At 46.6% G+C, this 26,969-nt stretch overlaps 1 protein-coding gene across 2 annotated transcripts in view; it reads right to left on the bottom strand.

The window, feature by feature from the left end:
• Positions 1-26,969, bottom strand: part of ZBTB35 (zinc finger and BTB domain containing 35) — a 169,951-nt gene that overhangs the window by 80,650 nt on the left and 62,332 nt on the right. The gene's annotated exons all lie outside the window — the stretch shown is intronic.

The following is a 26,969-nucleotide window of genomic DNA, read 5'->3' as shown; positions in this document are numbered from 1 at the left end:
GTGCTGAGACCGATCCCTGAATGTAGGGTGGGTTCTTGGAGGAATGTTTATACTTTTTATCTGTCCTGGGAGTGGTGGCTTTGCATGTAGCTAGTTCTTTGAAAGCCTCTTTTCCCTGTGCCATGACACTGTCGAGCATGGGCAGGAACTGGCTCCTTGTTTGTGTAGGGAGCAGTGTCTCGAGAAGGAAGTCTGCTTTCTGCTTTTCTTCGTAGAGTTTTACTTTAAAAACTGCAGCTGCATTCCTGATGACTGTGTTGTAGACCCCGATGTCATCTGGCGGCGAGGTCCTCGAGGGATACGTGGCTCTCGGGTCCTTCGTTGGCGCCGAAGCGCCCCTTCGGGTCCTTTTCCCTCGGCGTTCAACGCTCCTTTTCGGAGGCGGTTTTTGACGTCTTTTGCTGTTCTCCAGCTCTCTGCGCCTGGGAGTCCTTCTCAGAGGATCCGCTGTGCCTTGGTGTAGCCGCGGACACCAACGTTTTCGGCGTCGGCGCTTTCGAGGTTTTGCCCTCAATTTTTCGAGACTCGGCGTCTCTCAGTGCTTTAGGGGCCGTAGAGTCTCCTACCTTCTTTGGAGTCTTCATAATATCGGTCTCTACCACCGTGTAGCTATTGTGTTCTGCGGCGGTGTTGTCCTCCTCATCTGATGATAGCCCCAGGTCTCGAAGGGACGGTGGCTGTCCCTTGCCCTGCATGGTGGCGTTGGCTATCCTCTGTCTCTCTGTCACTCGAAGAGTCTTCGGCGTGAAGGCGGAGCAGGCGTTGCAGTACTCGCTCTTGTGGTCGACCGGTAGGCAAAGGTTGCAGACCTGGTGCTGGTCCTTCTGCGCGTACTTGTGGTGACAGTTACGGCAGAATTTGAAAGGAGTGTTGTTCATCTCATGCGTTCAGGGGGCCCCCTGAGCTTGCATTCTCCGATGGACGTCGGATTTCTTGAAGTTCTCCTTAGTCGTCCTCTTCAATGATGTAGTCTCCTGTAGTCTTCTCAATCTCTTTTCTTGCAAAAAGTGCGTATTTTTCTTCTTCTTTCTCCAAAAATGTCTGGAGCCCTTTTGGGAACGAATCAGACCCAACCGCGGAAAAAAGAATCTGAAGATGGCGCCCAGGAGTGGGAGCTTCTGCGGGAAGCGTGCCGACGTCACCGGAAATACACCAAAGGTGGGACGTTGACGCCCACCTGGGCTACGAAAAAAAAAAAAGAAGAAAAGACTACGAATCCGGACCCAACCACAAGACCGCGGAATAATGCACAGCATAGTGAATCCAGAAAGATTCACTCTGCAAAACCTTTGTTTGTACCGCCATCCTTTTGCGTGCCTCGACAATTGTCTCTTGCCCCTTCACTTTGGCATGACTAGCCTTCTCTGCCTGACGTAGGCGATCTTCTTCCTGCTCTATGTCACGCAACAACGTTTTACAGGTTCCCACCGTGGACGAGATACACATTCCTCGTATCACGGCCTTAAAAGCATCCCATTCCTGGGCTCTGCTTGACGCTGTCCCCGAGTTCTCCGCTAAATAGTGCTCAATACCATCTCCAACCTCCGCTCTAAAAACCGGGTCCTCCAAAGTCACAGGGTTCAAGCGCCACGTAGGGATCGCCTGTCGCTGCCTGGACCACTGTACCATTATCAGACAGGGGTTGTGATCAGAGATTGTTCTCGCTATATATTCACTATGGGAGGTTAGCTCCTGGGTGCCTAGCGAGCACAGTATACCATCCAGTCGTACATGTAGATCATGTGGCACTGAATAAAAGGAATAATCTCTAGCCGCTGGGTGGTGAGTCTGCCATACATGAACTAAGCCCCAGGCGCTTTGCCACTCTCGTTGCACCTTCGCCAGTCGGTGGACCGCGGACTGGGCCAACGGCGGGTGAGACCGGTCGAATTCTATATCAGCAACTGTATTAAAATCGCCTCCCAGAAACACAGTACCTGTCAAAAAGGACGCCAGCTTCCCAGACACCCGTGAGAAAAAAGTTGACTGCTCAAAGTTCGGGGTGTACATGTTACTCAGTGCCACATCCCTCCCATCTAACAGTCCCATTACTGCCACAAACCTCCCTTCAGGATCTACCACTGTGGTCACAGGCTGGAAGGGAACACCTGACCTCACCCAAATTAATGTTCCCCTCGCAAATGCAGAATAAGTGGTGTAAAACAGTTGACCCCTCCATCTTCGCTGAAGCGCCCGCCCCTCAGCCTGATCAATAGGAGTCTCCTGTAAGAAGGCCACTTGTATCCCCCTACGTATTAAATATGCATGCACCTTGTAGCGTTTCGTCATGGAGTTCAGCCCTCGCACATTCCAGGTAATACATTTTAACTCAAGTCGGGTCCCCATAGTGGAGCATGTAACAGAACAATCTTCCCCGTAGCCTAACGAGCACACGGACAGTCCCCTTGAATCCAAAACATCCCCAACTAACCCCCATCCCTCCCTCTCCCAGAACAGGTGCTAAACCACAGTAACCCATCCAAACCCAATCCCGTATGACGGGACTCTCTGATAGCTACCAGAGTCTCACAGTTAACGTGAGGTTGAGGGGGTGACTCTTCACCAAATCGAGCTGGACTACGATCTCCCTATCTGTCCCACCCACGCTCAGCCTCCCAAATGGTGTCCCCCCCTAGTGCCACCCCGTCCCAGGAAGGCCCCCCTCCAAACAATCGTCACCCTCCTCCCCCGGAAAAATGATACAGTTGAATAGGCCACCCACCATTATCACTAAATCTCCATCCGATACCCCCCATCACCCGCCACCATCATGAGTGCACCCTCTTACTACATGCAGATTGGGACCAGAAATGTTAATTCGTCCAATAGGCCACCAGCCGTCCCTGGGGTAACGCGAGGCATGTTCCGGGTTCCCTCCTCCGAGCCATCAAAGCCATCATCTCCGACCCCGGCTGGGATCCTGAATCCACCACCGAGGCAGCAGCTGCCGCCCCCGATATGATAGAGACCGCCTGTAGAGCCCTTGTCGTTCCAAGTCTGTCTGCGACGTTGAGGGCATCTGGCTAGCCGCCGTACGTTTCTTGGCCCCCCTCGCAGCCATCGTCAGGAACAACGGGTCCAACACAATCTTTTACGCCAACACCCAGCTGATCCTCTCTCTCACCAACAAACCCAACATCATCAAAGAACTTCCAAGAAGGGATGAAAGCAGTCCCCATGTGGAGAAAGAACAGCAGCCTGAAACCACTCAGAAAATACTTAAGTGCTCATCCTTGGCTCCACCCCCTCTTGGTGGCCATCTGTCCTCGGAAATCCCAGACGGACCACGCACAAAACCTCAGCATCATACTAGACTCATCACTCACAATGAACCGCCAGATCAAAGCTGTATCCTCGACCCGCTTCAACATCCTCTGCCTGCTTCGGAAGACCATGTACGCGTTCATTGCTACATCATAGCAATCAATCAATCTATTTTAGAGCTTGCTACTCACCCGTGAGGGTATCAAGGGGGGGGAAGGGGGGGGTGCCACTACTGCTTGGATAACCAGGTCTTGAGGTGTCTCCTTAAGGTGAGATGGTCCTGGGTCAGTCGTAGGTGTGCGGGGAGGGAGTTCCACGTCTTGGCAACCAGGTAAGAGAATGATCTTTCTCCGATGGTGGTTCTGCGAATCCGTGGGACGGCGGCGAGGGCAAGCTGGTGGAGTGGAGCTGGCGGGTGGGAGTGTAGAACGAGAGGCGGTTGTTGAGGTATTCGGGGCCCATGTTGTGGAGTGCTTTGTGTGCGTGGGTGAGCAGCCTGAACGTGATCCTCTTGCTGACGGAGAGTCAGTGCAGGTTTCTCAGGTGGGCGGATATGTGGTTATGGCGGGGGATGTCGAGGTTGAGTCGTGCGGAGGCGTTCTGTATGCGCTGAAGTAGTTTCTGAAGTTTGGCTGTCGTTCCTGCGTATAGGGCGTTCCCTTAGTCCAGTCGGCTGGTGCCGAGGGCCTGGGTGTACTTTTGAGGAAAAGGCAGCATGATTTGCTGTGTGTTCCAGAAGATGGCGTTTTCTTGCTGGTTTTCCAGATCAATTGGTGGTAAATCCCTCGTGTAGACAGTGTTCTTATGACACAGCAGTGCTTCCTGCTGGGGGAATGAGGGCCTGGGAGATTGCTGAGGTGATTTGTCTGGGCAGCATGCGATATGAGGCTGCTGTAAACTAGAGGAAGTTAAATAGCCAAATACTGCAGACTTGGAAAAGCAGTATTTTGATGGTCAGAAATGAGAGCTAGTGGTCAGGCTGAAGGAGTAACTTCACATCATGCCATCCCTGGCAAATGACCCTTATCTGTTGCCTTAAATCAAATTATTGCCTACTGCTTCGTAAAGAAAGGACTCGTTGGCCCAACAATCCTCTGAGGAACTTATGAAAGCATTTCAAAATGTCGAGGGTGCGCCTGTGTGTGTGCTGGAGTGGGCCATGCAAACAACAAAAATGGATTTAATCTGTAAAGAGTGCAACGTTTCCCGCATGTTCGTGAAAAACTTGGCCAGGACTCGTCCTCGTGTTGCTTCCGAGTGCATGACCAACTTAGATTGTGTACTGCCTTAAATGTTTTCAAGCTGTTAGAGGGAAAACTAAAACTAAATAATTTAATTTTCAGGAGACTTTCCTTGTTATGTAGTAGTGTTTTTATGCTTGCGCAGCAAACTTAATTTCTACTAGTAAAAAATGTAAATCTGATATTTTTCAGACCTTTGAGCTAAACATGTTTGTTATTGTAGTGTAAGTTTTGCTATTTTAGGAACAGTGTTTTCAACCATTTGTTATATTACACATTCCATGTATATAATGCTAAAATAATTTCCTGTAAAATGAAGTATTTACTGTAAATCGTCATTTTGCTACCTGTTTGCCAAAAAAGGCATTAAATAATGTACAGATGCTACGCCCACACAATGCAATCTTAACTAATGCATTCAGCGCCACCCAGTGGAGCTACAAAGGATTTGTGCTGCTGCGTAAAAGTTAGGAACACAACTTGCATTTGTGTTTGAATGCAGGGTTAGGGCATGTAGTTCCGTTGGGTTAAAGGGAAGTAAGATGATGAAATATTAGCTAGGAAGAACACAGGAAGGAACAGTCATTTAGATCAAATGTATGCATAGAACTGAAGATATCCGGGCCAGCTACGTTAAGGATAAGGAGAAGAACCCTTGCTGAGATGTAGAAGGTCTCTCAGTTACATGATCAATTCCCTTCTTTAGATTGCCCACTACCTGACATCTGTCGTAAGAAGGGTGCTGTGGCAAAGAAGCAAAGAAAATGGGCCACCAGATTCACGGTAGTTTGGTAAACGACAGACATAATATGGGTGCCATTGTACTAATGATAACTATGTGCTTACACTTCACAATAGCATGTGCTACACTTGTTTATGGTAAAAGAAACATTGTTTGTCAGGGTGAGATGAATGGCCAGCAGATGTGCCGCCTCTAGGTGTTGGATCATTTGCATATTCTGTCAGGTGTCCTTTCAGCTGTGATAAGCTATTCTTTCCCTCTCTCTCCTTCTGCCTCTGCCTCATGCTGATCTCCATGGCCTCCCCTTTACCTGCACTCTCCGCCTGACATTATATAATGCTAACTCTACTTTAGCTTTCAATGAAATGCCCTTTTATGCATGGTCATTTTAAAAACAAACCCTTCTGTTGTATGGCATCACAAATCCCCTGAACAGAGACTTCCTTGCCTACTCGTAGCCTCTGTGCTGGCTCGTTTCCCCTTCAATGCAAGTAACAGCAGGCTTCATGGGGTAGGCAGCTGCAGGACTGTGTGCTGCGAAGGGAGCGTTGATGCAGTCAACCTCAACCAAATAGGGGCTGGAACACATAACATTGCAGCAATATCTCAGATGTGAAATTCTACTTTATAGAAGTCAGCAAAGTGGCTGACGTTTTCAGCAGCTAAATGAATGGACGTCCATAGTTACAAATGAGGGATTAATAGGGCTGCTACAGTATGAGAGGGATAGTATCCATTGAATCCTTCCCGGACCCAACATATAAGATGCTCATGGATCTTTAACCCTAAACATGCCAAAATACATACATATTTTCCATTTCCAGGACAGAAATTGTTACCAACTGGAACATGTAAACCATATTTTTAGGTTTGGCTAGAACGTGCCTTAGCGGTCTTTTGGCAGAGCTATTGTTTCCAACACAAAGTATATAAATATACGTAGAATGGGATTTGGTTCAGCCGTTTGGTCATGATTGGAAGGCTTGCTTGTGTATCTCAGATGTCTACTCCCAATTTGATGGCTTTCCTACCTAATCTGGTCTTTGTCCCATTCTGATTGGATGTGCTGTATCCTTCCATTGCATAATTGAGGGGACCATGTATATATTTTATATTTAGCACTCATTGCTGTACTACCGGGCGGATTCCCGATTGCTCCTGGAGGCTCACCTTCCGATCTCGGCAGGCGCGGCTCCCGCTCCTCGGGCGTGCTGCTCTTCCTATTTGCACGGCTGCGGGACTGCAAGGCAGGGACAGAACACACCTGCAGCCTCTTCCCACAGCGTCTACGCCCTCCTGCCTGGCTGGCTGCCTATAACTTTTCGCGGCACCCGCTTCGCGGGTGCCACTCATTGCTGTACTACCGGGCGGATTCCTGATTGCTCCTGGAGGCTCACCTTCGGCTCTCGGCAGGCGCGGCTCCCGCTCCTCGGGCGTGCCGCTCTTCCTGTTTGCACCGCTGCGGGACTGCGAGGCAGGGACAGGACACACCTGCAGCCTCTTCCCGCAGCGGCTACGCCCGCCCGCCTTGGAGGCATAAAACTACCTAGCTCATTCCGCGTCGCGGGACGGAGCACGGGGCGAAGCCCGGGCAAAGGGCTGGCCGTTAGAGGACGGGGGTGCCACTCATTGCTGTACTACCGGGCGGATTCCTGATTGCTCCTGGAGGCTCACCTTCGGATCTCGGCAGGCGCGGCTCCCGCTCCTCGGGTGTGCCGCTCTTCCGGTTTGCACCGCTGCGGGACTGCGAGGCAGGGACAGGACACACCTGCAGCCTCTTCCCGCAGCGGCTACGCCCGCCCGCCTTGGAGGCATAAAACTACCTAGCTCATTCCGCGTCGCGGGACGGAGCACGGGGCGAAGCCGGGGCAAAGGGCTGGCCGTTAGAGGACGGGAGAGACCGGGACCGGGCCACCCCCCTTGCTTTGGCTTCACTGTGCATCCGGGACATCCACATAAAAAGATTGGACCAAACTCCGCATCAACATGACTACCAGAGAGACACGGAGTAAAAGCACTTTGGCTGCAGTGGGTACTGCTAAAGGTATGCTGGAAAACTATTTTGCTAAAGCTGGCACTCAATTGATTGATGAAATTACGGTCCTAGAGAGGCGCATTTCACAAGAACTAGACAGGGCAAGGAGATCTTCCACAGGCCCTCTGGCACATGCTAAGTCCCCTACCAACAGAGCCGATCCCACCCCCAAACATTGAAAATACTGGCCCTAATAATGAGACATTGGGTGCTGTCAATTCTCCTATGAATATAGATATTTTAAACTCTACCTCATTTAGTATTGCAAAGGACCTGAGTGAATATATTGATATGAGCATGTTAAACTTGCCGCAGAGTCAACCACACTCCATCCCACCTACCACTGTAGCCCTCGTACCAGATGTAATTATTGACAAAAGCATACCTAATAATCCTCTGCAGGGGGCAAGGGAAGGAGCTATTCCTAAAAGGAAAACAGATGTCCAAAATAAAGGGGAAAAGAACTACCAAGCTTAACCCTATCCCTGAGACCAATAGACCGGGCTCAATTAACACAAAAAACAGACCCATTGATAAATCTGAGACAATATCTTCTGAGGTATTGCTTGTAGAGGCAATAGAACACAACACGCACCTTCTCGATAACTCTAGTGAGGACATCACGCTAGCAGACATAGGTGCTCTCATGAGATCCCTACTAAGCCCTCTAGAAGCACGGTTAATAGAGATGGAAGCTAGGCTAGTAGCTATAGAAAAATCGAGTGTCCAGGTAGCTGACAGTCTAAAAACAGACAGTGGGGGCGGCAGAGGGGGCACAGAGCCAAAGAATAAAAGGGATCCCCCAACAAGCTCAACAAAGGACAACAGGGCAGTCCCGTTGGTGCAAAAGGCTAAATCAAACCCCCCCCCCCCCCAAGCACGACTAACCAACCCAACTCCAAGGCAGACAATCCAAATCCTGCCACTAACCAACAACTACCGAATCCCAACCCCCAGACTAACCCCGACCAAACTAAGGATAATACTCAAACCTCAAATGAGTCTCACAAATCACACAATTCAATACCACCAGGGAATATCAAGAAGTTTAGATCAGTGTACTTACCCCCGGAGGCGAGCCCCTATACAGTGATTTTAGCAGGGGTTCCTGAGCTGAAAACCACCTTCAAGGAATCAACAGCTTCCTTGAAGAATAAGGTGGTTAATTGGCTATCCATGAACAGACCTCTACCGAAAGGTATAACTGGTGAGGTCCTGATGGTCAGAAGGGTTCCATGGGTAGGCAGTTTAAAGAAAACCATCCATGGAGATTGTGTCCTGATTAACTTCAGAGATCCCAGGACCGCCTCCTATATCTGTGGATGGCACCCGGACGACCAAGGGAGTAATATCAAGTCATTACCCCTTTCGTTCTTCTATCCCCCATTGAACTACGGAAGGGATGTGGAGAGATGGGGTAGTTTCCCAGAGAGGGGGGTAGGTGGGATCATAGCGAGAGACCGAATTTCAACTACCCCAGAACCCAACAACAAGCGATCTTCACACCAACCTTGGAGGAAGAGGGTTGGGAAACCTATCATGGTAGGGGAGGCGGTTGGGGTGGAAGAAATAGAGGAGAATACCGCCCCAGAGTCCATCACCCGACATACTTTCCCACATCTAATAGATACAGCGAACTAGAAATGGTGGATTGACAGGTAAGGCCCTATGGCAAGGAGTATCCCCATTGCCATAAAGAGGGTCGCGAGGGAACCATCACACCCTGTAGTTCTACAAATGAACCAATGATAGAGACTAGGCAGATTGAAGAAATGAATCATAGTAGGGATGCAAATAAAACCTTAATTAAGATCCCCTATAGAAACAGGGAAACAGGAGAAGCACGAGGATTTCTGACCTCAGCAACAACGCTCACGGGCAACATAAATGACCATGCCCCCTCTCCTACACCACCCACAAACCCCAGGCCTCCCTCCCTGAAAATTATTTCATGAAATGTGCAGGCCTGGGAAATAAATGGGACCAACCGGATTGGATATCCTTCATTAACTCTAAAGACATATGTCTCTTTCAGGAAACCTGGGCGAGGGAAGAGTACTCACCCCCCCCCCCCCCCCCTGGCTTCGCAACACTTTATACCCCCGCGATATGGGGGGGTAGGGGACGCCCCTCTGGTGGCCTTGCCGTATGGGTGGCAACTCACTTGGGATGCAGGGCCACACGCCTCCCGCTGATCAGTCAAGATATATTAGCTGTGCAGCTCGAGTGGACAAATTCCTGTAGACTCGTCCTGATAAATGTTTACTCTAGATCAGTAAATATAGCTCGAGAATCGACCACCATTGAGGAACTCTCAGTTTTCCTTAGTGAACTACCTACGGGGATCCCAATCGTGGTGGGAGGGGATTTCAACTCACATTTTGAGCCTCTTGCTGGCCTTCTGGATGGGTCCTCACTAGAAGAGGATGCTAGATCGTCAGTTCCTTCAACGGTGGCCCCTCCCCCTAGAGCATGGACCCCACTTGCCCTACAGATCACTGCCCTAACTCTCAAACATGGTCTTAGGGCGTGCAATGGCCGCACTAAATCTGACAATCCCAGTAAATTTACGTTTAATAGACTGGGCAGGGAGTCAAGAATAGATTACGTTTTGGTCCAATTGTCCTCTTGGCAACACATCATTGATTTCAGGGTTCCAGCCAGAACAGACAGTGACCATAACACCCTAGAATTGGACTACGCCGTCCCTGGCAAGGAGGGTAGGGACAATGCCATGGTGACAGTAAATCCAAATCCAGGCCTCCTTCTCGAGAATAATAGAAAGAGTGTAAGGTGGGAAATATTGGCTACTAGTAGGGAAAAATGATCTAGTCTCTATATGAGAATAATCCCAATACTAGAAAAAGTCGGTCTTCTTAGCGTGGAACCAAGTACCCGGGAAACACAAACTACTGGGACTGGTACATGAAGAACTTGTTAGGACCTTGGCGATAGATCTTTTTTCCAAGGCTCATAGTAGAGGTGCTGCCTACCACCGGTCGACATGGTATAATGCCACATGTCGCAAGGCAAAGGGGGATCTTGTCTCTTCAATTAAAGAAGGCAAAAGTAGATTAGAGATACAGACTAGAAGACAGGCATACAAGAGAATGGTCAATAGTGCTAAGATGGGAGTGGGATCAGAACAAATGGGAGGAACTATCCAATTCCTTAGCTGCTAGGGATTCCCGAAAGTTCTGGTGCATCGTTAACATGGGGTCCGAAGACCTAGCACCTGCAACAGAACCCAACATTGCACCAAGTGTATGGCAGGAACACTTCCAGTCCCTCTACACAGAGGAAAATGGGGTCAAATGTCATCCATCTCCATCTGTCACTAATTACTTAGAGGGGGACCTCTTCACAGAAAAGGAGGCGAGATCAGCGATTGCGGGCCTACCACTGGGCAAAGCGCCGGGGTTGGATGGTCTCCCAGGTGACCTGTTTAAACAGGAGCCTGATGTATGGGCCCCATACCTATTGGTACTATTCAATGCAGTTCTGAGGGGCATGGATGTGCCTTGTACTTGGCTGGGAGCAGATGTTGTTCCTATATTTAAGAAGGGTTCGCCTCTGCTCCCAGCCAACTATAGGCCCATAAGCCTCATAGACGTGTCCCAGAAGCTCTTTGGGAGACTCGCACTAGATCGGCTACAGAGCTGGATGGAGGAATGTGATATTCTGAGCCCATACCAGGCAGGTTTTAGAAGGGGGATATCTACAACCGATCAGATATTCCGTCTGAACCTCATTTATCGGAGAACTGCACTAATCGAGGGCGGCAGCTTGTACACGGTGTTGTGGACTTGCGAGCCGCCTTCAACTTGGTGCCTAGATCAAAATTGTGGACCGTATTGGCAGATATGGGTGTCCCAGCAAATATCCTATCCATCCTAGTCAAATTACATCAGAATAACTTTGCACGTGTCAGGTGTGGCAGGAATGGGGACCTTACAGACAAATTCCCCGTTGACAGAGGGGTGAGACAGGGCTGCATGCTTGCACCGACCCTGTTCTGTCTCTTTGTGAACGGGGTAATCGCCCACCTGTCCAGGATTAGTGACATTGATGCCCCTAAATTGGATGGCAGCAGGGTGCCCGCCATCATGTTTGCGGACGACACCTTGCTGCTGTCCAAATCCCCCATGGGAATTCAAAAGGTACTGGATGGCTTTCTGGAATTCTGCACGGAAAGGGGACTCGAGATCAACGCCTTAAAAACAAAATATAGGATATCAAACCCCACCTCCTCAACACGCCCTATCCCTATGCTTGGTACAGTCCGCTTGGAGAGGGTCTCCACGTTTGAGTACCTGGGGGTAACTTTAAATGAGAAAATGACCTGGGAAACACATAAGATTAAAGCAAACATGAAACTTGTGCAGCTAGTGGGTGGCATCTCAAGGATGGTGAAGAACTCTACATACCGTCCACTGGGTCCAGTCATCCAAATTTATAAATCACACGCCAGTGGGGCAGTCTGTGGGGTCACACCCCTGCTCAAAAATTGATGTATACAGAAAACAAATTCATCAGACAGATGGTAGCTCTCCCCACAAGTACGCCGCTGCTTCCTCTTAGACTCGACCTGGACATCAGGCCAATCGCAGACGAATTGTGACTCAAGCCACTAACCTTTTGGCGACGACTCTGGAGCAGCAATGATCTCACCAAATACAGGACTGAGCTCCAGGAGTTCCTAAACGTACCAATTGCAAGTGCTATCCCATGGCTAACCTACATAAAAAAGTCATTTGAGACCCTTGGCTTATCAGAACTCAGGACTGACCCGGAAAATGCAAGCACCAGGATCTCACGGAAAGAACTATCAAAAGCGTATTACGATCTAAAGCTTACTGTTGCCGTGAATGAAACCCGGGTGGGCTCCCTGACAAACTTATTCATCCAAAACAAAGACTATTATTCTCTCGAATGTGTTTTGGATGGTATGACTCCCGCGCTAACCAGGAAGCTATTTCTACAGTGGCGGTATGGTACTCTACCTCTAAGGTCATTTACAAGCTCATGGTCTACGCCCCCGGCCACAGAGCTCTGTCCAGCATGCGCTCATGCCCAAGAAAATGACTTACACGTGGTATTTTTCTGTGAACCCTACCAAAAAATCTGAAAATATTGGCTTATTCCCCTCCTCATAAACATGGGTTTTAGAAACTTTTTACCTGCGTACCGAATTCTGAAGACTGATTCCTCTCCACACACAGTGTTCGCAATGGCAAAGTATTTAACGGCAATGTGGCATACACGTTCACGCTTTCTTAAGCTGGACGCGGACTCTTAACTCCCTCTTAAATAAATTGCATTTGGTTATTGGTTTTAGCTCCTATGGCGGACAATTTGACTTATAGTGATGAGACCAATTTTTATAACCATTGTTTTTGATGCATTGTATACATTTTATGTGACTGTGATGTGTGTACATCTTTTATGATCCTATTGGTCGAAATAAAGATTTCAAACAGAAAACATATTTAGCACTCCATGGAAGTGTATTAATATCTTAACTGTTTTCTCCATGAATGCTCTCTTTGAATTTCTCCCTCTGCTGATCTCTGTTGCTCCAGGCCCCACTGCCTGTGGTGTGCATTTTTAGGTTGAGCCTAGGTAGTGCATGTGCTGCCCTGCGAGGCATGCTGTAATCAATACGGTGGCTTGATGCACCTCCCATCTTTTCAATTCATTCATGTCCTTGCCCTTTAGAAATACATGCTTTTGTTTGGTCAGCATGCTTAATTAGTGCCGCCTTTTGGTATTTCGGACTCTCCCAACAGACTGCCCCTGTTACATGTGATCTAATTCTTTTAATTTACGTTCCTTCATGTGCACTATATTTTTTAAACAGCTGCTCTTCACTTGTGCAAAAGTTTGTAAATTAATTACAGCTCTTTGTCTCACCGTTCACTCTTTTCCACACACTTCGGCTTAGTGAGCTGGGTTATGGATGGCTCCGATGTGGGATTCCTTCAACAAGCAGTAGCACTTGAGCCAGGTATGTTAACAGGGAGTAATATAATTTCCTGATTTTCCGCTAGCATTTTGAACGCCTTTAGAGAATATTAGAATTTGGGGTGCGCAATGGTTATCCAATTTTGACCACAGATATATAAAACAAGCATTAGAAATGTAATAGGTCTCGCATTAGAAAAGTTGGAGCTATTGGTCTTGTAAATGACAAATATTTTATTTATTTGTTGGTTTTTAAAACAGCTAAATTGATAGCTTTGTCATTTACAATGCCAATAGTTATAACTTTCGCGAATGTGACACCTATAGCATTTGGAATGCAACACTGAAGAGAGGGTGCTGCCACAGCACCTAGTCATTCAAACTAAAACCTCCCTCCTCTAGATTTGCTTGGTGTGTTTGGACCATGGAGGCTGCAAGCATTAGAGGTTCGGGCACTGTGGCAGTGGTGTGTGTGTGTGTGTGGGAGGGTCTCTGTTTACATTTAGAGAGGAATGGAGCGGGAAAGTAGAGACTGACAGCGAGGTATGAGAGTGAGAGAAGAGAGTGATTGGGAGAAATGGGAGAAGCTAGGAGAGAGAAATGAAAAAGGGGAGGCTGAAAAAATAACACGGCCTAGCAGCCGTGAGAGATAGGGGAGGTGCTGGCGGCTGGGGAGGGGGGAGGAGAAATGCGAGCAAAATAACACAGCCTGGCGTCCGTGATAGAGAGGGGAGGTGCTGGCTAAGTAGCAGATTCAGAAAGTAAGCAAACAAGTTTTCATGCGCGCTTTTTAAAAAGAGCGAAATTGAATGGCTATCTAAGCAGCTAATTAAATTGGATGGTCTTGAAACGGACTATGAAAACATTGTGAAAATAATTATTTTACATGATACTTTCAAAAGGCAAAAGATAAGACGTTTGCACACAAGACGAAAAAAAATAGACGGCTCGCAAACTCTTAAAAACAAGCAAAAGGCTGTGGGATGACCATTTGGCAAACAAGACCGAGGACATTGCTGTGGGGAGGGGAGGGTGGGGGGGGGGGAGGAGAAATGCGACACGGCCGCAGCAGGGGGCGGAGCGGGGAGAGCGGCGATGGGGGAGAGACACGGCCGTAGTGTGAAGCAGCAGGGGCCTTTGAAGTGAAGCTAAGCTTCACTTCAAAGGTGTGGGAGGAGTGCTGCTGGGGAACAGATGGCGATTTGATGATGTGAACGCGAATTTTAGGTCAATGCGCTTGCGCATTGACCTAAAAGCGCACGGGCACAGCATCAAATCGCCAGTCAATCGCCAGTCTAGGTAAACCTTATTTAAGCCCCTATAGTCTCGCTCAATGCGCATGCGCATTGAGAGGCGAGACCTAAAAACCTTTGGGAATTTTTCTGTGAGGGATGTGAAAGACTGAAATTTGTGAAAAATGGGCTTATGTACTGCCTTCGAAATCTATGCCCTATAGAATTCCCTATGTTAAGGGATGAAATGTGTTGGTGGTGTCCATGTTCGCTTTTCTGAAGTGCTGCATCCCGAAGCGGGTGCTGTGCTGATGAAATAAAAGCTGTGTAACATCCAAAAGTATATAAATAAACACATTTTGTGCAATTCAAAGAGCGACACATTGCTTTAAAAAAAAATATTTTTTTTAAATGGCCCACAAACATGCTCATATTAGACCTATGCCTTTAGGAGAGATGAAAGTGAAGGCGAACGGTGGGAGATGGTGGTGGAAGGGAGGGCTGCGAAATGTGATCTCGGGGAATGGTTTGAAAAGAAAAAAGGGCTGCATGTACCTTTCTATTCTAAATACCCTCCTTATGCGTCTAATGTCTCTCCTACATTCTCTCATTCCCGCACACTCTTGCTCCTAATCTAGAGTTCATCCACTACTTCATACACAAACTACCCATCACTCTTGATCTTACTTTCCATGTATTCTATACAACTCTCATCCTTATTGTTTCATCATTCCACATAATTCAAAAATACAAATCACTACACAGCACATATTTCCACCCGCACAATTCCACAATTATCAAATCCAAATCAAACCATATGATTCCACTACAAGCAACATACATCCACACCACTACAAACAATAAACATAAGTAAACAAACAATATAATGTACACTGCCAATAGCTCTAACATTCACAAATGCGAGACCTATTGCATTGCAAATGCTTGTTGTTTATCAAAGCAGGACCAGCAGTTGAATCGGGTGCCCTTTTGTTTCATCCCGAAAGAAAGCGAACATGGTTTTCACTTTTGGTCACCCCCAGTGGCCGTTTTTGTCAACCTAGTCTTGACCCAGTTGTCTGCCTTCTTTCCCAATTCTTGGGGAGAAATTAGACCTAGGACTACAAAATGCTGATGTAACTTTTCATTAGAGCAATTACTTGAAATATGTTCTTTCATAGACAAATTGTAAAGTCCATTGAAATAATGCACATTATTTCCAGTTAACCAACCATCTAGTGTCTTAACTGAGCAGTCAAAGAAGTCAATTCAGAATTGGTTTTGGTTTGTGTGAGCCCCTCCTGAATCTAATTCTATATTCCTTAGTTGTGAGTCCAACAGTGTTAGAGAACAGATGATGATTGGTAGTGAAGCATCAAGGGGATTGATAGTTATTATAACAATATATAACAAGCATTTCCACTTTGCTGCATAATATGCCCTAGTAGTAGGTATCCTGGCCTCCTTTAGGATATTAATAAAGTCTGGTGGTAATTGTAAATAACCAAACTCTGACTTCAGGGGCCAAATTGCCAGGTAGAGTTCCTTGAGATTTGGATGCCTGATTTCTCCATGGCTCTGAGTGAGGAGACTGGAGTCAAAATGCAGCTTTTGGTGTGGAACTACTGACGGCTCCAGCAGGGTAGTGAACCAGGGTGGATGTGCCCATGTGGGATCTATGAGAAACCGTGTGAGGGATTTGTGCCTGAGCTTCCTAACTACCAGCGGAATGAGTGGGAGAGGAGAAGTAGCGTAGGTAAATATCCCTGACCAGTTCATCCATAGGGCATTGCCTTTGGAGAGCGGGTGTGGGAACCTGAAAGCGAAGCTTAGGCATTTTGCGTTCTGAGCTGTGGTGAAAAGTTCTATGTGAGGAAATCCCCATTCCTGAAAGTAGGGAAGAAGAATTTGGAGATGAAGTTACCACTCGTGGATTTGCTGTCTCTGTCTGCTGAGAAGGTCTGCAATTTGATTGTATACTCCTGGAAGGTGTTCTGCTAGGGGATACATTTTGTGATGTATGATCCATTTCCAAATGGCTTGTGCTAGGCGTGACAGTTGGAGAGAGTGTGCCGTGACAGTTGGAGAGAGTGTGCTCCCCCCCCCCCCCCGTTTTTGTATGTAGTACGTAGCGGTCATGTTGTCTGTGTGGACTAAGACAGTTCTGCCTATAAGGTGGGTTTGAAAGGCTTTGAGTGCTAGAAACACTGCTAGTAGCTTTAGGTGGTTGATATGTTGGCTCCTGTACATCAGTCAACTGACCATGCGATTGGTTCCATTCAGTTTCTAAGCATTCTTTAGGGGACACATGTGAAGTTGTGTGTGGGGAACAATTAAAATGCAAGACGCAATCATTCCTAGCATTTGCAGGAAAACTTTCGCTGGTAATGACTGGGTGGGCTGAAATTGATTGAGAATGGACTAAATATTGTGAATCCTGGCTGCATCGGGAAATACTAGAGCTTTCTGAACATATATTGTGGCTCTTAGATAAGTTTGTGTGCTGGAAGGCTGTAGATGATACTTTAACACATTTACTGTAAACCCTAGCTGGTGAAGTATGTGAATAGCGGTTTGAGTGTGTTGGAGACATATTTGGTAATTGCTGGCTTTGATGAGCCAGTCGTCCAGGTAGACATGGATATGTTGTCTTCTTAGATGTGTTGAGACTACTGCCAGACATTTGGTAAATACCCTGGGAGCAGTGGTGACTCCAAATGGGAGAACTTTGAATTGGTAATAATGACCCACTATGATGAATCGGAGATATTTGTGGTGAGCGGTATTAATTGTGCATCTTTCAAGTCTAGAATAGCTATAAAATCTCCCTGCTATGAAAGTACTGTGACAGGATGTAGAGGTTTAGTTCTCCGAGGTCTAAAATAGGTCTCAGGGAGCCGTCCTTCTTGGGGATGAGAAAGTACACAGAGTACACACCTGTTCCTTCATGTTGTAACGGCTCCTTTGGACAGGAGAGACTGGACCTCTTGCTGAATGAGATGTAAATGTTCTGGTGACATTTTGTGAGAACGTGGCAGAATGATTGGAGGATTGTTGGAAAGCTCCAGGTAATAGCCATAATGGATGATCCCTAGCACCCATTTGTCTGTGGTTATTGAGTGCCCGATGAGGAGGAATTGTAAAAGACGTCCCCCGAGAGGTGTTAAGTGATCGGGGGGAGCGTGGGCAAGTCACTGTTTGTTAGGTGAGGGGGAGGTATGTGTTGTAGAACCTCGACCCTTGCCATTGTTACCTCTGTACCCTCTTCTAAAGAAGCCTCTCGAGGAGGATTGATTGTTGCCCTTATAGGGTGCAGCAGTTGTGTCTGAAGAGATGGTCTTGGACCCCCCACGATAGAAGGAGCCCCGATTAGGAGACTGTAGGGCTCCCATAGATTTAGCTTCTTCTGTATCCTTTTTCAACTTTTCTAAGGATATATCTACTACAGGTCCAAAGAGATGTTGTTTATCGAATGGTGTATTCAAAATGGATTGCTGTACTTCAAGTTTAAATCCAGAGATCCATAACCATGCCTGCCTCCTTAATAATACACTTGATTGCTCTAGCTGCAGTGTCAGCAGCATCCAAAGCACAACTTATTGATGAATTTGCGATGAGCTTCCCTTTTTGGACTAGAACTTGAGCTTTAGCCTTATGCTCCTCTGGTAGAAATTGGAGCAACTGTTCCATCTCGTCCCAGTGTGCCCGATCATACCAGCTAGAAGGGCCTGTGTGTTGGCAATACGCCAGTGATTTGCTACTTGGGCAGCTATCCTTTCACCGGAGGGGTCTATCAGTTTGGACTCTGTCTGGAGGGGGTGGGTCACCTGAAGTTTGTGAATTGGCCCGTTTACGGGCATTAGAGACTTCTAAAGAGTCCAGTGGTAACTGCCTTTTAATAAAAACTAGATCTGATGTGGTAGACTTGTACTTTTTGTCTATCCGGGGGGTGAGAATGCGAGCACGAACAGGATCTTTGAATATATCGTTTGCATGTCTAATAATGCCTTTGAGAATAGGGAGAGTGTGAGTGGACCTTTGTGAGCTACTAAGGGTTTCAAACAGAAAGTCCTCTTCTAGGGATTCTTTGTGTAACTGTACCCCGTACTCTGCAGCTCTAGATAGTAATTCTATGTACCCCACATTGTTGTCAGGAGGGGATTGCTTTGTAGGGTAAAGGTCTGGGTCATTATCTGTGGGTGAGTCAGTGATTTAGTCTTTCCATGGATCTGCTGGTAAAGGATAATCCCCACTATTCCCATCATTATCATCAGGGTATGGAGGAGAGTTAGTTGGTGTAATTAGTAAATGATGTAACTGTGGGGAAGGAGGTTATAGAGGAGGAGGAAAGGTTTTAGTACCAACATGCTTCCTCTTCAAAGGAATATGATAAATGTCCTCTGACTCTGGTTTACGCTTCTGAGGCAATTTGGTAGAAAGATGTCTTGTTTGAGGATCAATATGGAGTTCTCTCTGTTTGGGGTCCGATTTTCAGAGGTGGGACGACAAAAAAGGGGTCCTGCTGCTGCAGAGGAGTATCTTTCTGTTTTGGACCCAAAATTTTCGGTGCCGGGGATAGATGAACTTTCTGTGCCGAAGGTTTAAGTTCAGAAGCTGGTTTTGGTATTGAACGATCCCGGGTCGGAAGGCTTTGGCATGTGTTTCGGTGCTGAGCCGGCAGGCGGTGAATTGAAAACATCTTCTCAGTGCCAACCGTGCCCCGAATGCAGAAGTGGGACCGGAGCCTTTTGCTAAGGCTAAATATATATTTGGGGCAAGGGGTGTTCGGTACTCCCGATACGTTGGCCTTGTGGCACGTGTTCTTCCATGTCAGATTCCGAAATGGATACAAGTTCTTCCGTTTCTTCTTCGACCCCTTGCGTGTCGTCATCTTCTTGCTCAGAACCTTCTAGGAAGATTTCCTGAGTGGATTCAATGTTTTGGGTCTGCACTTCACAACATTGAGCCAGATGATTGGGAGCGTTTTCTTCTAACAAAAGGCCTGGGGAAGCTCACAAAGGTGGCAAGACTGGATTCTGCCCGTCCAGGGAAAAGAGGCTTGGCACATCGTCCCAGGATGTGCATCGTTTTAGACCCTCAAGAACAGCAGGCTCTCGACCCAGGGGTCCAGAAACATGTCTGGAGGTGGCACCTGGCGAGCAGCTACCCAGAATGGACATAGCATTAGGTTGTTTTTCAGGGGGCATCTCTAAGATGCCTTCTGTGTGCATTTTTCATTAAATCCCACACTGGCATCAGTGTGGGTTTAATGTGCGGAGATGTTTGATACCAAACTTCCCAGTTTTCAGTAAAGCCATTATGGTACTGACAAACTCCCAGCACCATATAGTCTTAATGGCATTGGCTTAGACATTGTAGGGATACAGGGATCATGAACCTGTACCCTCACCACTGGTATAGTGCATCCAGATAGAGGCACTGACAGACCTTGGATTCTGAAGAACGTCAGCAATTGTAATACTGAATGTGTGGTATATATGTTGACCTGCCCATGCAAGAAAATATATATCGGCATGACTACAAGGAAGATTAAGATCCGGATCAGTGAGCACCGTAGTACCTTCAGAAGACGAAAGGATAACACTAAGCTCACTAGACACTTCCTAGAAAACAACCATACAGACTCAGATCTCAAATGGACTGTACTTGAAGTAATGAATAATGGAACAACTAACCGCACACATGCACTTCATATAAGAGAACGCTGGGTGTTCAGGCTTAATACCTCTAAAATTGGCCTGAACGATGATATCCCATGGCTACAAATGAACCAGTGATTAGATATAATCTGCAATTGTTTGATATTAGTATTCTCTAATAGGACAAGATAGTACTTTCTCTGGCCTTGTTTTTAGAAACAACTCTGTATGCCGATTTAGCACTAGTCCTACATATTGTAGATATCACATTAAAGGACACGGGCTCACCATCTACGTTAAAATTGTTATACCACAACGTGCAACTGTACACTAGATGTAGTATACCACCCCTGTCCAATACACTACCGCGGTTAATATTCTATACTCGACTCCTGAGCTGGTCTGGAGTTATGTGAAGAACACCTTGACACTGTCAAAAATGACCAATTGACAACGCAGTACACGCCTGAGTCCTTGACTGCCTGGTTGTTATATTTGAAAAATTAACGCCACGTACAAACCGAGCCACACGTAGAATGGCGCATATAACATCTATACATAACTTTGTATGGGAATACATTTCTTCGACTTTTCCGAGCATTTGTTTGTTTCCATAGCGCCACCAATGATAGCGCACTATGTCAGATTGTCATACGGGTCACCATGTGACCTCCTTCACCCAATACGGATAGGGTTTAACATGTAAACAAACGCTGAATACTCCACCCCTCCGTTTTCGTCCCTGGTCCGACTAAAAAGTAAATATGCAATGAAATCCTGTCTATTAATGGATTTGACAACTAGTAGTAATACGTATTACACTCGGATATTTCCAAAAACCCGCTCGGGAAACCAGATGTTTTACTAGTTGCTAAGCGCATCGTTTCCCAACACGGGACGCTTTCTAACCAAGCCCCATTCCAGGCATTAAAACGCGACCTGGCTCGTTTTTACTGAGCATGATACGGACTCAGGAAACGAGACGTCAAGAGATCGCGCCCACACTTACGATCGCTACAGCACCTGCAGATCGTTCTTCTTTTACGACCCACACTATATAAGTTGGAAACCGGGAACTCCGCTGTCACCGGGGAGGAGTGGAGAGCGGTACTACTTAGGTGATCCGACGGGGAATCGCCCCACATGCAGTAAGTCTCGATCTTTGCGCCCTATATGCAATTTCTATTGATACTGTGATTGTGTTATAACACAGATTACAGTTTAAATACCTTTGTTCACTCTTTTTATAGCGGGTGTGACTACGGGGTACCCCCAGAACCCTCGCCTCCCATGGGGCTATTTGCTCCCACCCTTTGCGTAAGACTCTTGATTGCCCTTATAGCTTGGTTTTCATAACTGAAGCAATTATGTAATCAATAGTACAACTCCAGTAGGAGTCCCTCACGTACTTTACCAAGTATATTTTGTGCACATATATAGGATTGCCTGCACTATTCTTCTCTTTTTTGTATTTCTACAGGTCACTGGACCTCTATAATGGAGAATGATTATAGGTCATATCCACAGAGTGGCATTACCTATACAGTAGGGCAAGACTGGAGCCTCTTATTTGGTCCTGACGAAAGCCATGTACCTTTGGGACACTATGGCTGAAACATGTTGACCTCTTGAAAATTCACATAGCGGTGATTGAATGATTGCTTTCTTGTTCACCGCACCTTTGGTTTTAACCCCACATGGTTCCCTTACTGAATAAAGTTACACGGGGGAATTCTTGATGGCTTTTTAAACTCACTATTCCTTTAGGGCCCCCACTCACTTTAGAAAGTGCATCCCTGTCGTCAGGTGTATGCCCGTCCTCCACCAAACGGGGTTTCTGGAGGGCGAGGACTGGCAGATGATGAAGCATGACACCTGGTGGTGTGTGATGCCAGTCCATCACTTTTTGTGAGATGCCCTAGTATTGCTGGGCAATCTACATTTACTTGGTTATTTTTCTAGAAGTGGTCTATTTTTGTGATATATGACCTATGCCAGGACCGTGGGTTGTAGGCATGGCAGCCTGCAAAAGGGTGTGTGTGTGTGTGTATATATATATATATATATATATATATATATATATATATATATATACTTCCTATCTCTATCTCTTTCTCTAGATAGATAGATAGGAGGTACAGGGCCTCTAAGGGTGGCACAATAAGTGTTACAGCCCTTAGGGACCTTCCCTGGACACAGTGCCCTTGGTACCGGTGTTAATATATACAAATGACTGCCCTGTGGCCAAAGAGTATCCATTTTGTTTTGTCTTCAATGCAGTTTAGGGAAAGAGCATAGGCCCTGGGTACCGGTTTGTCAGTGGGGGCACCCATGCAAAAAGAGGGCACTTTCTTACTATAATATACAACACATTGCTTGTGAAGATAATTTATTGCAGGAAACAACGCGTTTCAGCTCTCGCCTTGTTCACGTTTCAAAGTCGTGATACATTGTGATTGTTTATATCCCCAGCCTACCATAGACAAAGGACTAACACCCCATTAGTGTAGCATTAGTTGTACAAACATGGCATCCATTTTGAAATGTTTAAAGCTCATACTACTCCAATATGCTGCAATGATATTTTGCACATCATCATTATTATTCACACATCTAGGATGCCGCACATTTAATAATATTATGCTGACTGACCCACTCTATGCAATGTGCTTATTACCGATTTATGACAGAAAATTTGCGAACTTAACACTTGCATTGTTTAAATGTATGTAAACAACCTATGACCAGCAGTGCGGCTTACAGTGAAATAATATTAACAGGTATCAATATCGCATTATGCCGATATTTCTTAGCTAATAAAGTTTGTTTTGATTCAATATGCAAATCTTCTGCCCCTTCGCATTACTGTCACGTCCCAGTGGGCTTGAATGCTTTATTCAAATCACAAGAAGCAATCAACGCAATGTCGTTCATTCTAGTTCATTCCGCTCCAGTGGGCTAATAGTCCAAACTCATTTCTCTAATCAACTCATTTCTGCCATAGCGTACAGTATCGGTAATAATCCAAAAGCTATCCATCTCATTGGAATACCACGGTCAACACAAATGTCAATTCTTACCTAAAATTCTCAAATAAAGTTTAAAACACATTAAAAACAGATTGAGCACCGCATTTACTGTATATACACTAATAATTCATTCTATCAAGTGTACCGCTAGTTCCTCGCTCGAGTTTAATCCATTTGGAGTCATACAATCAAATTCGATAATGTACCTTGACTCCAATTTCCGCAATGATAACTCTGTTACCTCCTCTGATTCCCAAATCCACCATGTCAATTACCACCATTCTCAAAAGATTCACATCTTGGAAATGGCAGTCAAAAAAGTGACGTGCTACAGGATACTGCTTGTTGTTATTCTTAATAGCACGAATATGCTCCATCAATCTCTTTTTAGCACAATGTATTGTACTGCCCACATACCACTTGTTACATGGGCAAATCAATACATACAAACAATACATAGTGTCACATATCAGAGCCTTGCGTGTTATAAACTCCTCAGTATTAGGGATCTTAAGAGTAAAACAATCCATACGTTTACGACAAGCTTTGCAGTTCTTGCAACACGTGAAACCAGCTCTAATCTCCTTGTTGTTAGTACCAAGACTTGCCACATTGTTATGGCTCAGATCATCCCTCAAAGATCTACATTTCCTGAAGGTAATTTGGGGATTACTCAAAATGTATTGTTTAAGGTGCCCATCAGTAGACAGCACGTGCCAATGTTTCTTAAAAATCCTTCTGACCTCCTGTGCTTGTCCTCACAACGTAGTCACGAATCTTACAGTTTCCTCGTCCATGTCTAATCTGTTAGGATTGGGCAGTTAATGTCTTGTGGTAGTGTCTACCCTATTATAGGCGTGTCTTATAATGACACTTTTGTAACCGCGTTCCTTCAAGATTGCAAATAATCTTTTTCTGCTTGGTATGATGCCTCTGTGCTGCAGTTGCGTTTAGCACGTAACTGCTCCCCATAGGGTATGCTGTCAACGAGGTTTCGGGGATGTGAGCTTCTTGCATTCAATATGCTAATCCCTGATGTCTTTTTGAGGAACAGACTTGTCGCTAGTGTTTCTTCCTGTATTTCCACAAGAACCTCTAGGAATTCTATAGATCCCCTACTTATATTCTCAGTGAACACAAGATTATAATTAGGCTTTCCTGTTTTCAGTTTCTATTTTTGGTAAATTCTGGTGGTGTTTTTTCAGTGATTTCCATACCTCAAAAAAACAGTGCTTTTCAGTGTTTACTCATTTTCGCGTCATAAAAAACAACTGAACGGTGTTTTGCCCGTGTTTATGGAATGCTTTGCTTTTGTTTGCTTTTTCAATTTTTCTTCAGCATATTATATGGTAGTGTAAGTGGTCATGAGCCACTCATGAGGAAAAGCTAAGCAAGGGATGTACACAAGAGTATGAAATACAGGTATATTGCTGGCGCTGTTAGAGTACTCCTTAGAAAAATCTAAGGATGGTACTGCAAAAGTTCAACCTACTCACAATTAATACTGGTGCAACAGTTTCACAGTACTCACGATAAAACGCTACGCAAGGCATGCAGTTGCAAACAAAACACCTGTGAGTTAGTAGCACCTTCTAAGAAGCATAAGAGCAAGCCATATATAAGTGTGTAGACCAGTGCTTCATTTGTGAAAGAGTGTCAGGGCCTGAAACTCTGCCCAGAAGCCCGCAGCCGGTGCAGTGAAACATGGGCGCAAGGAATACCAAGGCTGGTAGTTTTATTGCCACCTCATACCTCTTTAATCCACTACCAGACACTCCCCTCCCCTTTATCTCACTCCTGAATTTTCATTTGGTGATGGTTTTGCCGTCTTCCGCCGTCTTTCTGCTATGTGTAATAGGTACATAAATGATGTGGAAAAATAAGTGTGGGTTCCCCAAGAGTAAGTGTCGCCACTGGCAACCACCAGCTATTTCTCCCTCTGTTTCACTCCCTCTATCGCACTCTTTCTCTCCCCGACTCCCTCTGTCTCATTCCCTCTCTCGCTCTCTGTCTCCTTCCCTCTCTCGCTCTGTCTCCCTCTCTCCTTCCCTCTCTCTCCTTCCCTCTCCCTCCTCACTCTGTCTCCCTCCTCACTCTGTCTCCCTCCTGACTCTGTCTCCCTCCTGACTCTGTCTCCCTCCTGACTCTGTCTCCCTCCTGACTCTGTCTCCCTCCTGACTCTGTCTCCCTCCTGACTCTGTCTCCCTCCTGACTCTGTCAACCTCCTCTCTCTGTCGGTCTGTCACCCTCCTCCCTCCCTCTGTCTCCCTCCCTCCACCTCCCTCCGTCTGCCTCCCTTTCCCTCCCTCCCCCTTCCCATCTCCCTCCCTCCACCTCCCTACCTCGCTCTCCCTCTGTATGCCTCCCTTTCCCTCCCTCGCTCTGCCTCCCTTTCCCTCCCTCCCTCCCTCGCTCTCCCTCTGTCTGTTGTTCTATCCATCTCTGTAATACATGTGGACAGACCGAAGGGCAACACCTAGCCATGCAGTGAGAACTCCCACTGAAGGTAAACACATTGCCATGTAGTGAGAACTAATCAAGAAGATGACCACACACTGCCTCAGGAATATTAAAAAGCAACACCGAAACTGATGGACGTTTTAGATTCCACACAGACCTTCTCTTCCTACAGCAAAGACCATTCACAGACAAGATAATACAATAATAATATCAGGAAGAAACAGGTCTAAGAGAGGCTTCAGAATCGACATTCCACTGTAGGTCAGCTTCGGAAAGAGAAGGCACTCGTGAGTTGTATCTCTGGTTGGAAATCTGACGCCAGAACACCCCCACGTGAGCCAGGCAGGGGGCCTGGTGTTGCTCTGGCCCTTTCACACCTCGGCACCCCATTCTCTTGTCTGTCTTCTCCCCCTGCAAGCTGGCGCTCATGTAAAGCGGTCTGTTACCTCCAGGTTTTGTGTGCGCTATACAAAACCCTTCCCCCTAAAAATGTATAATAATCTGCCACTGATTTGTTAGACACAGAAAGCGTTCAGCAGTAAATCAAACCTCTTTAGAGCGCCCCCGCAGCCAGCAATCATACAGTCCCTTTAATAAATGCACACCAGTCTCCACATGCAGGCAATCACAGAATCGCTATGAATGCACACCCCAGAATGCGTCATCTGAGGCCCGTGTAGTTGTGTATGGGGATACTTCAAACTACCCAAACGTGGCACTTGCTGTCCGAAATGATGCTTTTTTTCACCTACTGGGTTCTGGCGGACTGCTCGTCCTGTCTTGGGCAGGTTTGCTGGGTAGCGAAAAGATTCCGGACTGGCACAACGGACTTCACATGACACTGACCTACACTACTGGATCTAAGGCGACATGCGGAATGGGCGGGTCCTGCTCACCAATGCTTGTGGAAGGTGAGCTTGCAGTGGGGACTCGCGGGGGCAGCAGGGCTCTGCCTGGTGCCCGGAGGCCTACCGGGGGCAAATCAAACTGTTGCGGACTCGCTGGTGGCTGCTGCATCAGCACGTGGTGAGAGGGGCGGCAGGGCTCTGCTGAACCCATAAAATACACATTTAAAAAAACAAGGAGAAGAGGCCTGCAGAAGCGCCGTAATTTTCATCAGCACTAAACACATTCCAAACTGCGTTGTTCTCGGACCTAAATTGGAGCTTGGCTTCTAATGCTTTAGCTCCATCAAGTGGCCAAGTCGTGCAATAGCAAAGAAAATCCGTGACACTCGGTTTAACCCCTTGCGTGCTGATGACATAACGGTTCCGTCATCAGCATCGGTTGAGCTGTGCCGATGACGGAACCATTCCGTCATGACTCCGCCCGCGCAAGGCGG

This window comes from Lissotriton vulgaris, chromosome 3_1, assembly GCF_964263255.1.
Source record: "Lissotriton vulgaris chromosome 3_1, aLisVul1.2, whole genome shotgun sequence".
Taxonomy (NCBI): Eukaryota; Metazoa; Chordata; class Amphibia; order Caudata; family Salamandridae; genus Lissotriton; species Lissotriton vulgaris.
This window is presented reverse-complemented; position numbering and strand designations above follow the sequence as displayed.